Source organism: Notamacropus eugenii, chromosome 1 (genome assembly GCF_028372415.1).
Source record: "Notamacropus eugenii isolate mMacEug1 chromosome 1, mMacEug1.pri_v2, whole genome shotgun sequence".
NCBI classification, from domain to species: Eukaryota; Metazoa; Chordata; class Mammalia; order Diprotodontia; family Macropodidae; genus Notamacropus; species Notamacropus eugenii.
In genome coordinates, this window is record NC_092872.1 from 209224530 (window position 1) to 209240214 (window position 15685).

At 35.7% G+C, this 15685-nt stretch overlaps 1 protein-coding gene and 1 long non-coding RNA gene across 4 annotated transcripts in view; both read right to left on the reverse strand.

Moving 5' to 3' along the window:
- The window catches only part of IDE (insulin degrading enzyme), a 104710-nt gene that overhangs the window by 60692 nt on the left and 28333 nt on the right, over window positions 1-15685 (reverse strand). The window lies entirely within an intron of this gene.
- LOC140514840 (uncharacterized) lies at window positions 11277-14821 on the reverse strand. The gene is made up of 3 exons (XR_011970745.1): window positions 14733-14821; window positions 14302-14366; window positions 11277-11348 (listed from the first exon to the last, which is right to left on the reverse strand). It is a non-coding gene; the product is annotated as an uncharacterized lncRNA (long non-coding RNA).

Below are 15685 nucleotides of genomic sequence, written 5' to 3' on the forward strand. Positions count from 1 at the left end.
CCACAGCATTCAAAACTTCTCTATTTGTTGTAACCGATGGTTCCATGTACGAATGGTGTGGTGGTGGCTGATGGAGCACCTGTGTTTTCTTGGTGTTAATTATTAGGCCAAAATTAGCACAAGCAACAAAGACTTGATCCCTACTTTGTTGCATCTCAGCTTCAGAAGCTGCATTGAGTGCACAATCATTTGCAAACAGAAAATCATGCACCAACACGCCCTCCACTTTGGTCTTGGCTTGTAGCCTTTTCAAATTGAAGAACTTACCACGAGTATGGTAGTTGACCTTGGTGCCGTGTTCATCCTCATTGAAAGCATTTGATAACATGGCTGAAACCATCATGCTAAAAAGCATGGGAGCAAGCACACAGCCCTTTTCCACTCCAGTAATGACTGGGAAGGCAGGAGAGCATTGTCCAATATCCAGAACCTGGGCAAACATGCCATCATGAAACTGATGTACAATATTGATGAACTTCTCCAGGAAACCAAATTTTGACATAATTTTCCATAAGCCCTCACGACTTACACTGTCAAAGGCCTTGGTCAGATCTACAAACGTTGTATACAGACCTCTATTCTGCTCCTGCATTTCTCCTGGAGTTGTTGGGCAGCAAATACCATATCAACTGTTCCTCGGCCCTCTGTGAAGTCACACTGGCTCTTAGGTATATGACCATCTTCCAGGTGAAGGATCAGCCTATTAAGGAGGACTCTAGCAAGAATTCTGCCAGCAGTGACTAAGAGAGAGACCCTCCCCCCATGACTGTCACAGGACAATCTATTCCCTTTACCTTTACAGAGATGGACAATGGAGGCATCCTTGAACTCTTGGAGGATAACTTCCTCTTGTCATATAACCTGGAAAATTTCATTCAGCTTTTGTATGAGTAATGGTCCCCCTGCCTTGTAAATCTCAGCTGGAATAAAATCAGCACCAGGTGCTTTGCCACATGAAAGTAGCCTGATGGCCCTCAAAACCTCTTCTTCAGTTGGAAGTTCAGCTAAGGAAGGATTCACTTCAACCTGAGGTAAATGGTCAATGACCTCAGCATTGATTGATGATGGTCTGTTGAGAACACTATGGAAGTGTTCTGCCCATAGGATCATGTCCTTATCACTAATCAATGTGGCTCCATCAACACTGTTGTGATGCACCATAGGTTTTTGGTCCATAAATAGCTTTCAGGGAATCAGGGAATCAGAGACAGGCAAGAGAAGAAACAAAAGAGCACAGTGTCATGAAAACCTGAAAGAATGGTCACTAATGTCAAATGCTACAGAAAGACTAAGAAGGATGAGGACTGAGAAAAGACTATCAGATCTGGAATTAAGAGATCACTTTAACTTTGGGGAACAGTTCTGATAAGATGAGATGAGAAGTCAGACTGTAGACAGCTAAGAAACAAGTGAGAAGAGAAGAAATACAGGCAATAATTACACATGGCTTTTCCTAGGATTGGGGCTATGAAAAGGAAGAGAAATAAAGATTGATAGCTAAAGAGAATAAGTATTCTGGTAAGGCCATCTTCTGGACAGGGAGACTTGGGACAGTTTGTAGACAGTACTCTGACCCCCATATGCACCTTTTAATATAATCACTTTTCCCTCTGAATATCAACCTGACACAAGTGTTCTTTGTAATATTTCAGGTTTGTTTCCCTTAGCAAAGATTCCTTTCTACTGTCCCTGGGAAACATTGCATTATTTAACTGATTTCAGAGGGTCATAGAACCAGAAATTAAGGGGACCTGTGAAATTGTCTAGTCAATTTTCATTTACATATGAGAAAATGGACCAGAGAAGACTTGCCTAAGGTTGAAACATAAAGTAAGTGGCAAAGCTAGAATTTTAACCCAGACAATTTTTCTCAAACCCAGCATTTTTTTAACTGCACCAAACTGAGTTGCATCTCATCTTGCAAAATAAAAACCTGTTGTTCCCTTCTCTACCTTTGCCAAGTTTAGGAACCAAAGGTCTCTTCTTCAGTTTCATTTAAAATTTTCTTAAAACAAAACAAATTAAAACAGACAAAAGGACATGTACTCTAAAGTTGAAATTCTAACATATCTTAGACGTGCAGGTCTTGTTATAAACTGTCTAGCCTGCCCATTCACAATCTACTCAACATACAGGGAAACATCTTAACCACGATGACAGTCCAGTTCTCAAACATCTACTCCAGTAAAAAAAAGAAACTAAAGATCACATCAGACCAGTTAATGATCAAGAAATTGAATAAACAATTATGATAAATGACTTCCTCCACCCAACAACCACACAAAAATCAACCAGAAGACCACAGACTATAGGAAAGTGTGCCCACCAAAATAAAACCAGCCCTAGTGCAGTTATACAAAACATCAGCCTTTCAGTGTGACCAGAGATAGTCTGCAAGGCCTTTGTAACCAAATAAAGCAAAAGTAAAGAGCTGCCATGAGAAAACTACAGTGTGGACTTTGAAAGCCACCTGCAGCAGCAACAAATGTGGTACACATACCATTATGGCAGTACTTAAGGCTCCAAAGTCTCTAACATTATATGTCCTGAGATGAACCAGAGGATCCTAAAGAGGGTTTTCCAGTGTTTTGAACCTCAAAGAACCATTGAGGAAGGAGTTTAACCCTAGGTCTTAGAGATTAACACAGGAACCCAGGTGACCTAGGTTGAAACAAAAAAGGACTAATTACTTCATCCCAAAGAGCAGCTAGAGGGAGGGGAGAGAAAAAGGGGAATAGTCCTAAGAAATCTCTAATTCAGGAACTAGGACTGGAGAAAGGAACAAGCCATAAACCAAAGAAGACGCCAACCACTACTGCAGACATGGAAAGATTGGTATGATCTGCTGCAGAGCGAAGTAAGGTGAGTACAGAAGACAAAACACAGAATAACTACAAAAATGTGAAAGGAAATGAAAAGTACAAAACAATCAAAAGTAAATGAGGCAAAAATTACAAAGAACAAATACAGTGCCAAAGAAGAGAGATAAGAAGATATCCCCAGTTCACTCCTTTGCTTAAGTGAGAGGTCCACAGCTTTGAGACACTGCACATATTTTCAGACTTCTTCAATTTGCTGACCTGTTCTCCTTAAAAAAAAAAAAAAATCACTATATGGGATGACTAGAGATGGGGAGAGTGGGAGAAATGATGTCAACATGAAACAAATGACAACAATAAAATCTGTTCAAGATGAATTACTGTTTTACACAACTGCACATGGATAATCTATATAAAATTGCTTGTCTTCTCAGGGAGAAGGTAGGGGGAAAAAGGAGGAAGAGAATTTGGAACTCAAAATTTAAAAAACAAAGTTAAAAGTTGCTTTTACACGTAATTGGAGAAAAATAAAATATTAAATTTAAAAATATTGAAAAGAATTACTGAGAGACTGAAAAGTATACTTTTTATACATACTTAATGTAGGAATTTGGCTTCCTATATGCCATATTTTTTACAAGGGTTTATTTTTTAATTTTTTCAACTGGGAAAGGGGATAGAATATAGAAAATTTTTGTACATTGTAAAAAAACACTTTAAAAATTATTACAAATGCAGATAACAAAAAAATCCAACCAAGAAGGAAAAAATAAACTATGTAATAACTACAAATAGATTCAAAGGAAAAAATGGATTTTCTACGAGGACTACATGAATAGAGTTGCCATTTTCTGTGTCATGGACATTAGTGAAGTGCATAGATCCCTTCTGAGAATGTTTCTAAATCTATAAAATAAAATAAATTACAAAGGAAATCAATTACACATCAGAAGGTAAAGTGGTAGATAACCAAGTTAGAATGAATGGAAATCAATGACTCCATAGAACTAGAAATATTAGAACAAAATAAAAATTTTTAAATGAAAATGTATCACTTATCATTTTGATGCTTATCAACAGACATAAAAATGTTTATCAGAAACAACTGACTTGAAAAATAAATTAAGGGGAAATAATCTAAGACTCAAAGGACTCCCAGAAAACCATAACTAAAAAATTAAAAGGCTGGACACTATATTTCAATAAATCATAAATGGAAATGACACAAACCTATTAGAACCAGAGTGCAAAATGAAAATAGAGGAGATACAGGTGGGGAGATAACAATATTATTTTCCTCTATCTCTCCTCCCAAAAAAGAAAAGGATGAAGGAAATAGTTAAAACTTCCTAGTACAGAAGGAAGTTTAAAAGGTGACATGAAAAGGGACAGTTTTTAAAGTAATGTGTTGTTTATTATGTACTTTTTAAAAAATGGAGTCAGTCAAGAAGAGTTTATTCAGCATTTACTGTGTAACAGGCAGTAAACTAAGGATATAAAGAAAGACAAAAGATAAGGTCCCTCCACTCTAGAAGCAAATATTCTAATGGAATGGTATCTTATACAATGGATATTAGAAACTAAATCACTCCCCTATATTACATTCCAGTGGTTCCCCATACTCTAGGATGAAATAAAAATTCTTCAACACGATTTTTAAAGCCTCTCACAAACTGGCCCCAAGTCATCTTTCTAACCTCATTATACATCCCTCTTCTTCCCACACTTGGAAGCCACTGAGCTGACCTTCCTGCCAACAGTCACATGAAGCACTGGCTCTCCCATCTCCAGGTTGCTGCACAACCCATTCCCTAGAACCAGAATACATGTCCCCATGCAAATCTGTCTCTTAGAAATCCTTTCTTCTTTCAGTGGGCTGTACAAGCAGCACTTTATACCTGCGTAAAGCCTCTCTGGGTCCTCTCAACTGCCAGTGACCTCTCTTCCTAATTAGTATTTTGTAGTTTTATTCTTTCTATATTTAGAAATGTACCTGTTATCTCCACTGATTGTATATAAGCTCTTTAAGATCAGTAAATATTTCATTCTTTATATTTCAATGCAAGGCACAGAGCCTGGCACATGGTAGGGATTTAATAAATGCTTCTGATCTGTTGATTTGCACATGCCTTGGTATTGGGATTTAATACAGATAACCGTAACATGACACCGAGCCATCCAATGGCAGGGCAACATCCTTGTTATGCAGGGAAAACCAAATTTGAGGTGGTTTACTTCATTTTTGTCTTCTGGGCAGAGACAATGCTGAACTGAGGATTAATAATAAAAATTATACTTACATTAGTAATGATAATCATGAACATGAAGAAGAAGAGGAGAAGGAAAAGGAGGGGAGAAGCTGCTGTGGTTGGGAAGGCTGGCCTCTGTGCCAAGAAGAGCTGGGTTAAAGTCTCTGCTTGATTATTGATCTAAGTGACATAAATAATCATACTTCAATGACCTAGGGCCTTGCCCAATTTAAGCACCATTGAAAACCTACTGGATGTATTTGGAAAAAAATTTGCCAAAGGTTCCCTTGAGAGCCAATGTGATAAAAGTTGATTTCCTAACAAAGAATAAAGAATATATTTCAAAATCTCATGAGTTCAATAAAAAATCATGTAATACAAGTAATATCAAAAGGGTATATTGCATATTAATTTTAAAATGTAAATAAACTTAATAACTTTTTTAAAAAATGGGATGGAACAGATTCAGTTTCATGTACAATCATCCTTTTGTATCCTGCTTTGAAAAAATACTCCTTTTTTAAGTTCAGAATTTTAAAAATGTTTTTGAAAAATACAAACATCTTTATTCTAGGTTTAAATCAATAAGCAGTCCAATAAGAAGGGGAGCCACAAAGGCAAAGCACTAGAATTTAGCTTGCTCCCCAGACCCCGTCAACAAAGATGAGAGAATGTACCACATTCTTATTAGAAATTTCTTATTAGGATTTCAAATTCTTATTAGAAAAACCAAGAATTCACAGTGAAAAAGAAGTACAAAACTGAAAAAAAATTACTCCTTTCTCAACTGTGAGCAGCACACTGACAAAAACTATCAGAATAAAAAAAAACAACCAAATGCAGAATAGCAGAAATATTTTTTTTGACCACAATGAAATAAAAATAAATTAAATAAAGTGTCTGAAACAAAGACTAAAAACTAACTAGAAACTAAATAGCTTAATCCTAAAGAATGAGTAGGTCAAACAAAAAATAATAGAAACAATCAATTTCACTAGACAGAATGACAATGAGACAACATAACAAAATTTGTGGGGGGAAAATGCTCTAAACCCCTAATAATTAAAGAAATGTAAATCAAAACAATCCTGAGGTACCACCTCATGCCCATCTGATTGGTTAACATGACAAAAAAGGCAAATGACAAATGCTGGAATGGCCATGAGAAAACAAGTACACTAATATATGGCTAGTGGAATTATGAACTAGTCTAACCACTCTGGAAAGCAATTTGGAACTATGTTAAAAAAGCTATTAAACTGTGCATGCCCTCTGACCTGGCAATACAGTGTTTATACTCCCAAAAAATCTAAGAAAAGAGGGAAAGGAACCATATTATCAAAAATATTTACAGCAGCTATTTGTGGTGGCAAAGAACTAGAAACTGAGAGGATGCCCATCAATTAGACAATGTCTCAACAAGTTATGGCATATAATTATGATGGAATACTATTGTGCTGTAAGAAATAATGAATGGAATGTCTTCAGAAAAACCAGAAAAATTTGTATGAACTGGCTGGTACAAAATGAAATAAACAGAACGAAGAAAACAATTTATATAAGATGAGCAATATTGTAAAGATAATACTTTGAAATATTTAATAACTCTGATCAATACAATGGCTAACCACAATTCCAAAGAATTCATGATGTAGCATGCATTCTAACTACAGATAAAGAACAGAAGACCTCAGAGCGCAAACATTTTCTTCTCTTCCTTTTTCTTTCTTTCTTTTAGACACTGCTAACATGGGAATTTATTTTGCACAATTATACATATTTGTAATGGGTTTCTTTTTTAAAAAATAAGAAGAGTAGAGGGGAAGAAAATCTGGAATGGAAAATAAAATTGAAATTTTAAAAAGCAAAACAAAAAACCCCCCAAAATCACAAAAGTTAGTAAAAGATATTTTGGTTGACTTAAATTTATCATGCTTTCAGAATTTTATTTTGTCCCATGGTTTCAATACTGCCTCCTTCCTCATCCTCTTTAATGTATTTATCTTCATGCTGCTCCTAAAGGTCTCATCATTCAATATTAACATAGTACATTCAAGAATAGTCACCAAAGAATTATCAAACATCTGCATGTCATCAACACTGTCAGGTGCTGACTGGTTATGTTAAAAGTGTTTTCTTCCCATTTTTGTTATGAGGGATGGTTTGCTAGACAGAAAAGGGAATTAGTCAATATAAGGGCCTGTTACATGTGCCAGGCACAGTGCTGAGCACTGGGGATACAAAAATGGGCAAGGAAGAATATATTTAGATATAAAGGTGAGATAAAAACAAAAATGAATCTAAGTCATTTAAAAAAAAAATAACACTACCCCCAAAATCTTTAGCCTAATTTTTCTGCTCCATGTACCTCTGACAAACACCTCAACACTGTATTAGATGGTAAGCTTCTCAAAGCTAGTGCTAGTGATCATCACTTTTGTTAAGGGTAATGGAAACTTACCAAATGTTTAATGAAGTAATCATTATGATGTCTCCATCAATAATGGTCTCTAATTATAGTATTCCCAAATTTCTAAAACATGGGAGGATCTTGCCATAAAAGACCAATTTAATTCATTTTGGAGGCAAATACTTTCAGAAAAAAAGCAGCTTATTTAGCTTAGCAAAGAATTTGGGGAACTCTGATAGAAACTGCAAGGTAGAAAGTTTATTGTTTTACTGATATATTTTCCATAATTGTTTCCCATCATATTACATTGCAAAAGTTGTTTACTATTACTAGGTAGGGCAGGAGCAGAAAGGGATTATAATTAACTCAAAATGTCAAAGGATTTTCTCAAACTATCTGGGCTCATTTTTACTATGGTAGGAACAAGGAAGCGATAGCTCCTCTGTATTTTTCTCAGGTCAGACCACATCAGGAGTGTTATATGTTTACTGCTGGACATGACATTTTAGAAACTGACATTTAGTGTGACCAGAGAAGGGCAACTTTGATGGCAAAGGGTCTTTGAAGTCGTAGTGGGAACTCAGGATGCTTTACCTGGAAGAACCTGGGGGACAACCCTGAAAATCTTAAGTAGCTTCCCTGAATAAAGCATAAATTTCCTTCTGGCTTTCAAAACTCTTTACAATTTGGTATTGCCTTATCTTTCAACTTTGTCTTAATTAAATACTTCCCTCTACACTCCAGTTAAATAACTTAGCCCCAATTTCCTCCCTATACATAATATGGTCATGACCTCTGCTCACTCCTGCCCTCTCTAGTATAAACTACAAATTCCAGTATTTAAAGTCTTTTATAACCTGACTCGTTCCTAGCTTTCATGTCTTCCTTCCTCCATGTATTAGACTAATGTAAAAGTAAGTAGACTAATAAGCAAGTTTAGTTGGTTATTGTTCAATGTCATTATTAATAAACATTGAAATAAAAAATAAAAGTTTCCTTCTATAATCTATGAAAAAAAATTCTCACAAAGACAACAACTAGATGATATTCAGAAATTTGTGTGCGTTTCCCCAAGACATTAGGGGATGACTTTATAATGGAAAATTCCACAAAATTATTCAATCAATTATGTAACAGAAGTTCTGAAGATACATTAATATCAACATGTAACTTCCCATTAGTATAAATGTAGTCTTTTGCATCATTTCTTTCAATGTTCTGAACTTTTTAACAATTAAATCCTGATTTTCTGCTTAATTATATCCTAGCTTTTAGACTTTTCTCCTAACTTCACTTCCCAATATAAATTCTTCTCTATAGTTGAAACCAATCTATAGTCAACAATTTATTAAATATTTTATTTTCTTTCCATAATGGCATTTTATCATGCTAAACTCCCCAAACAGAATGCCTTCCCTTCTGTTGCACCTAAAAAAAATGCTACCCATTCTTTAAGGCCCAGTTAAAGTGCTGACTTCTCTGTGAAGTTAACCAGTCTTCTCAGAACTACAGCTGTCCAGAAATGGTTTCACCCAGGGAGCTCCTAACGCACTTCCTGTCCATACAACTATCTGCCACTTACCATTTGTTGTCCAATATTTCTAGTTAATATTCTCTATATCTAAGTCTTATTTTCCCAATCAAATGATTAATTTCTTAATGATAAGGGCTATGTCTTGTATTCAGAATCTGAATGTGAGAGCTAGAACCTTAGAAATCATATAATCCCACCCCCTGTTTACATGTCTACCATGGAACCTTGCACGTAATAAGTCTCTAAGTATTTGTTGATTGACACAGAGAATGTGGGCTTGCCCACAACATCTTACTCAAAAAATTGGCAACTGCCTGACTCAGAGATAAGCTATGATGATTAATGAATGCTAGGTATCATGCAACTACCATATGAGATAGATAAGGGACACATCCATAAACATGTGACTAACAAGGATTGAGCAAGAAGGTGGTATTGAGACCCTGTTCTCCTCTTGGGGCGGTCTGAACCACACCTCTGCTGCTTGCTTCTGAACTTGTTTCTTGGCTATTGCACAAGGTAGGGCCTACAACCAGTCCTTACCTTGGCAAGCCACCTCTGGACACATGAATCCAGGATAGAGGAGAGGACCAGGGTTTCAGTACTAGCTTCTTGCTCAATCTGAAGCCTGCAGGGAAATAACTGGGACAGTAATACCAAGGCAAAGGGGAGCCTGCAGTTTTGTCAGTCTGACCCAACAGACCTTTCCAGCTGGTTAGTAGCAGCTAAGTCCAATAGCAGTCTACTGTTGTTCAGAACCAAACCCAGCTCAGGAACTTGCAGAGCTCAGAGAAGGGGGGCAGTGATCAGATTTTGCCCTAGATCAGACAACTCTGGGAGCACTGTCCCTGAGAGCCTGGAAAAATACAACACTCAAAACAGCAAGAAAACAGCACCAAGACTAGCCCAGACCTTCCCTCCAGAAATATGCAGAACCAGACTCTAACATCAAGTCTGAAATCAGGAAGCAGTCTGGGAGAATGGGTATACAAAAAAAGAATTACACCATAAAAAGTTATTATGGTGAGAAGGATGGTCCAACCCAAAAGAAGAGAATGACTCCAAAGCATCTAGAGGCAAAGCCTCAAAGAAAACCATAGCTTGGACACAAATTCAACTAAAACTCTTGGAAAAGATGAAGCAAAGGTTTTAAAAGAGTTTAAAGATGTCTTTATAAATGAAATGAGTATAGGAACAAATTGGAACAGAAATCTGTTTCAGAAGAAAGAACTGGAAAAGAGATTAACAACTTGGCAAAGTAATACCAAATTCTGCCCAAGGAACAAACTTCCTAAAAACTGGAATGGACCAAAATGAGGAAAAGAAAGAAGACATCATATTTCAAGAAATCATAAAAGAAAAGTGTCTAGAACTCTTAGAAGAAGGCAAACTAAAAACAGAAAGAACACACAGGTCAGCTCCTGAAAAAAAACCCAAAATGAAAACTCCTAAGTCTATTATAGTCGAAATCCAGAGCTTCTGGGTCAAAGAAAACTGTTCTATGTAACCAAAAAGAATGAATTCAAGTTAACCAAGGAGCCACAGTCAGGATCACAGCCACCATTATGAAGATGTGTTGAGCTTAGAATACAATATTTCAGAAGGCAAAGGCCATGGACTTACAATCAAGAATAACAACTAGAAAAACTGGGTATACTGAGGGAAAAAATTGACTTAATGAAATAGTTGATTTTTAAGCATTCCTGAGGAAAAGGAAAAAGACCAGAACTGTGTAGAAACTTCAGGATACAAACACAGGAGTTAAGAGAAACACAAAAAAGTAAACATGAATGAACAATGATAAAGGACTAAACAAGAATAAACTGCTTAAAATCAAATATGGGAAGATAATACATGAGTACCCTATGAACCCTATCATCATCAGAGTCCACTGAAGGAGTTAAATTAGAGAAGGCCTGAGAGTGGTTCCTTTATGTCTTAATGATGTTAGAAAAGAGTAGAAAAAAGAAAAAAGGAATACATTGGGGAAGAAATAAAAGGAAAGTTAGGGAGAATTATCTCACATAATTGGGGTGCACAAGTAGAGTTCTATACAAACAAGAAAAAAGGAGGGGGAGTGGTTGACACTTGAACCTCATTCTTATCTAAAATTGTCAAAAAATTCACACACACACAGAGTTGGGGAGAAAAATACATTTCATTCAAGAAAGAAATAGGAGGGAAAATGCGGAAAAGGAAATTAGGGAGGATAAATTAAGAGACGGGTATTTCTAAGCAAAACAAAAAATGTACAAAAATATTTATACCTTTTTTTTTGAGGTGACGTAGGATGGGAATTTGAGCGGATGCCTATCAACGAAGAACGGCTGAACAAGCTAGGGTATACAAATGTTACAAAATACTTTTGTGCTACATGAAATGATAAAAGTGAAAGACTTATATGAACTAATGCAGAATAAAAAGACTAGAACCAGGAAAACAATTTATATAATGACAACAGTACTGTATAGAAAAACAACTTTAGGAATTCTGATGTGCATAATGATCAACCATGATTCCAGAGGACTAATGATGAAACATGTTACTTACCTCCTAATAGACATGAAAGGAGAATGCAGAATGAGAAGAGAATGTATATGTGTGCATACATGGGTATATAAACACACACATATGTGTACGTATAATTTTCTTTTGGACACGGCCCTAGAAAAATCTGTTTTGCTTAACGATACATATTTACAAGATGTTTTCTTTTTCTTTCCTTCTCAAATGTGAGGAGGAGAAAAAGGCAGATTTTGCTGAGTGAAGAACATAAAAATTTAATTAAAATCAAAAATTTCAAAAGATTCATCACAGAAGAGAGAAAAAAAGAGGCACCAGTCACACTGTACCATTCTCTACCCTCAAATACCTCCTGTAGTTCCTCTCTGCCAAGCTTTTGCATAAGATATTTCCTATGCCTAGAATGCCCTTCATTTGCCTTTTTGGTCTACTGAGTTTATATACATCCTTTAAAGGATAACTGAAACATTACTTCCCTCACGTACCATTCATTCTGTCTTAAACTTCATGCAACATTTTGTTTTGTACCTATTGCACTTATTTAATATTTTTCTATTAAGTGGTCTCTTTTATTTCTTACTCTCTTACCAGACAATAAGCTCCATTAGGCAGGAATAATGTCTTACCAAAATTTTTCCCAGGGTCTAGCAGTATTCAAGTAATATATATTTAATGTTTATTGATGCTACACAGAAAGGCAAAATACAACTGAGTAAAAATATAAATGAAAAGCAAAAGATTAAAATAAACTGATCATCTACTAATGGGATTATGATTTTTTTTTAAAAAGACAAAAATATGTATTCTGACATTCAGAGAGAAAACAGAATCACTCCATTTTCATTCCAGCTACGACCCCTAGCTAATGTCACTTTGCTGCAAGGACCTCTATTTATAATGGCAGTGAGAACTTCCATGTGATGGTGGGATCTCAGATTCTCTGTAGTGGCTGTAGGGCCACTGGAGATGGTACATCAACGATTTAAATCCCCCTTTATGATTCAGTATTCTGAATCATGGTTTAGAGAATTCAGCCTTTTATGCTTGGGAGCCTCACTCAGCAAGTGCACAGTGATATCAAACTGAAGTTACAACTTTCCATGCTTATTCATACGAATCTATAAAAATAACTAAGGACCAACTTTCTACCGAAATCACATGCCACAAGATGGGAATATGCTGAGAATAGATGCCACAATGTGATTATGAAAGAATCAGGTCTGAGAATACTGGAACATGTGGAAAAACAGGCAGTCAAAGTAGGCAAAGACCACTTGGGTTACTAAATTAGTACTTGGGTTTTCCATCATCACTGCAAGTATAGCTTAGCTTCAAATATATGACTTCTCTTTTTAAATAAATACAACTCTCTAAATGAATTATTTTCCAACTTAAATTTTACTACATATACTGCTTTTTCAGTTCTCATTGAGACACTTAAAGGGAGATATTTCAGGTCAACTATGAGACATTTCTATACTGTCTCCTTTTCATTAAAAAAATTTTTAATGATGTCTTTTATCTTTACATCAGTCATTTCAAATCTTTTCCCTCCAAATGAATCCTTCCTAGTGACAAAGATAAGGCAAAAACATCTTGATGAAGTGACTATCTGACAATGTATACAATGTTCTGTATTAGCAAACCCCTGATTTTCTGTAAAAGACAGGAGGATGTTTCATCCTCTGCTCTCTGTAACTTCCATTGGTGTTTATATAGCTTAGTTTTTTCCACCACTCCCAAACTAACGAGTATGCACTTTGTTTCTATTTCTTTGCAAGGACAAAAAAGTGTTGCTATGAATATTTTGGCACATACTGTAGCCGACTTCTTCAAGTTATATGCCCAGTATGAGGAAAGGCTGGAGTCAAAAGAACAGTTTTATAACTTTCCTTGAATAATTTTGAACAGAAATTCAAAACATGAGGATCATCCAAAGCATTACTGTACATGTTTTCCCACACCCCTCCAATGACAACTGTCCTCAACAACTCTGTCAACTTTCATGGTATGAGATTAAACTTTGTAGTTGTTTTAATGTTCATATCTCTTACTATTAGTTATCTGAACATCTACTTTCCTTTTTAATCCCTTTTTCAGTCTGTAATCCAATTGAACAGTTTTTAACCCAAAATACTCTTCATCAGCTCCAATCTCTAAGGTCCTTCCCAATTTGGGGCAAAACCTACAGCTGAGTTTAGACTGGATGGTTCCTCACATTGCATGTTACTCCTTCTAAACAGGAAAAAAGGAAAGGGAAGCTTAATAACTATCTAGCTATTTTAAGCCAAACCTTTACAATATAATTTCATTATTTTGTTGGAAGTTATGACTTCAACAATAATTAGATGCGTAAATTCTGAAGTATGAAAACATATTCTGCAGTTATAAACAGAAATTTGGGGATTACTCATTATTTTCATTCCACAAACAACTTCTTTCTACTATCAGCAGTGTGGCAAAGTGCAAAGAGCATCAGACTGAGTCAGGAGCCCAAGGTTTGAATCTCAGCTTTTAAATCTACTAATCATGTGATCACAAACCAACTACTTAGTCTCTCCTAATCTCAGTCTAGTCATACTTGAAAACAGGGGAAAAATACAGTATTACCACCACATAGGGCTGTTGTGTGGAAAGTATTTTGCAAACCTTAAAGGGGTAAAATAAAAGGTGTCAGTGTCGTAGATGATAAAGAATGGAGTTTACTGACAGAGTAACTTAAACTTCGCAGATATAAAACATATAATAAAAGGTATCTATACTTACATTTTTTCAGAAAGATATTTTATAGAAATCCAAAGGACTTTTCCTCATGCCCTTCCGCATGTATGCTGTGTGCCAGAGTGAAGAAAGATGGTGATAAAGCTAACAAGGCTGGTTCAGATCCTCCCTCTGACACATGTTGGCTGTGTGGACCTGGGGAAGTCACTTACACTTCTCCGTGTTTAATAAGTTAAAACTAATAAAACCCTGGGTTCAATCCCTATCCTTAAGATACTACATACTTATCATGTATGCTTCTATATTTTCATGATATCTATGTTTCTTTATATAAAGTTGATCTCTAAAAGGGTCATAAGATTAAATGGCTAAATAGATCTTATCTAAAGTGAACAAATTATTAAAATCATATTTTAAATAATCAGGGCTAATGTTTATGATGAGCTAATAAACTACTAATCAACGGAAACTGCTACCTTTCTTTGCTTTCAAAACAAGGTGCTAGACGCTTGCTTGACCACATAATAACTTCCTTCTACAGAACTCCTGTTTCTTCAAAGTTCTGCCAAAATTGAGGTAAAAATGACACAAGTATTATAATAGTTATCCTTTCAAAGTACATCACTTCCATTGACTGGCCATGAAGTTTCCAAGCTCACGCGTGAAGTCAAGTCCCATAAACAAGTTATAATTATCAAATCTCTGTGATTTTAGTTTAGTTTGTTACTATTTATTTGTTATTATTAACCTCATTTTACAGATGAGGCAAACAAATATAAAATAACATGCCAGGGTCCCAGTACTAGAAAGGATTAAAGGCAAGATCTGAATTCCATTCTTCCCGTCTCCAGGACCAGGGCTCTATTTGGCGCCCATTGAGCTGCCTCCAGCTCTCCTTGATGAGAGTCTATGAACCCCAAAATCAACCCAAATCAGAACACCTCTGATATTACACTGAGATATATATATGTAACCAAGCTTAAAACATCACATACACAAAAAGTTATATATTTATAGGTCATAGTATTGTTATTCTTTATTATAGGTCACAGATATTATTATTCTTTATGTCCTATGTTTCTTGGCCTTGTGTATCAACTATATATTTTACTGACATCTAACGATTTTTATTGTCTATTAAACTGACTTCAGTACTGTCTGTCACTATCATGTCTAATACAACAGAAAAATACAAGGTGAAATTATGTCAAAGAGCTAGGAATAAATTCTGAAACAAATGGTGAACAAACACTCAAAACTATCCTCTTCCTCTCCCCTGCAATCCCTCCCCCAAAAAGAAGTTGCTTTCAACCAAGTATCTTTACCAGTCTTAAAGTCTTACTAGGGAATGATCCCATAAGAAGAATGTAGTAATAGCTGCAAAGTGCTTAGCATACTGCCTGGCACATAGAGCAGGTACTAAGTAAAT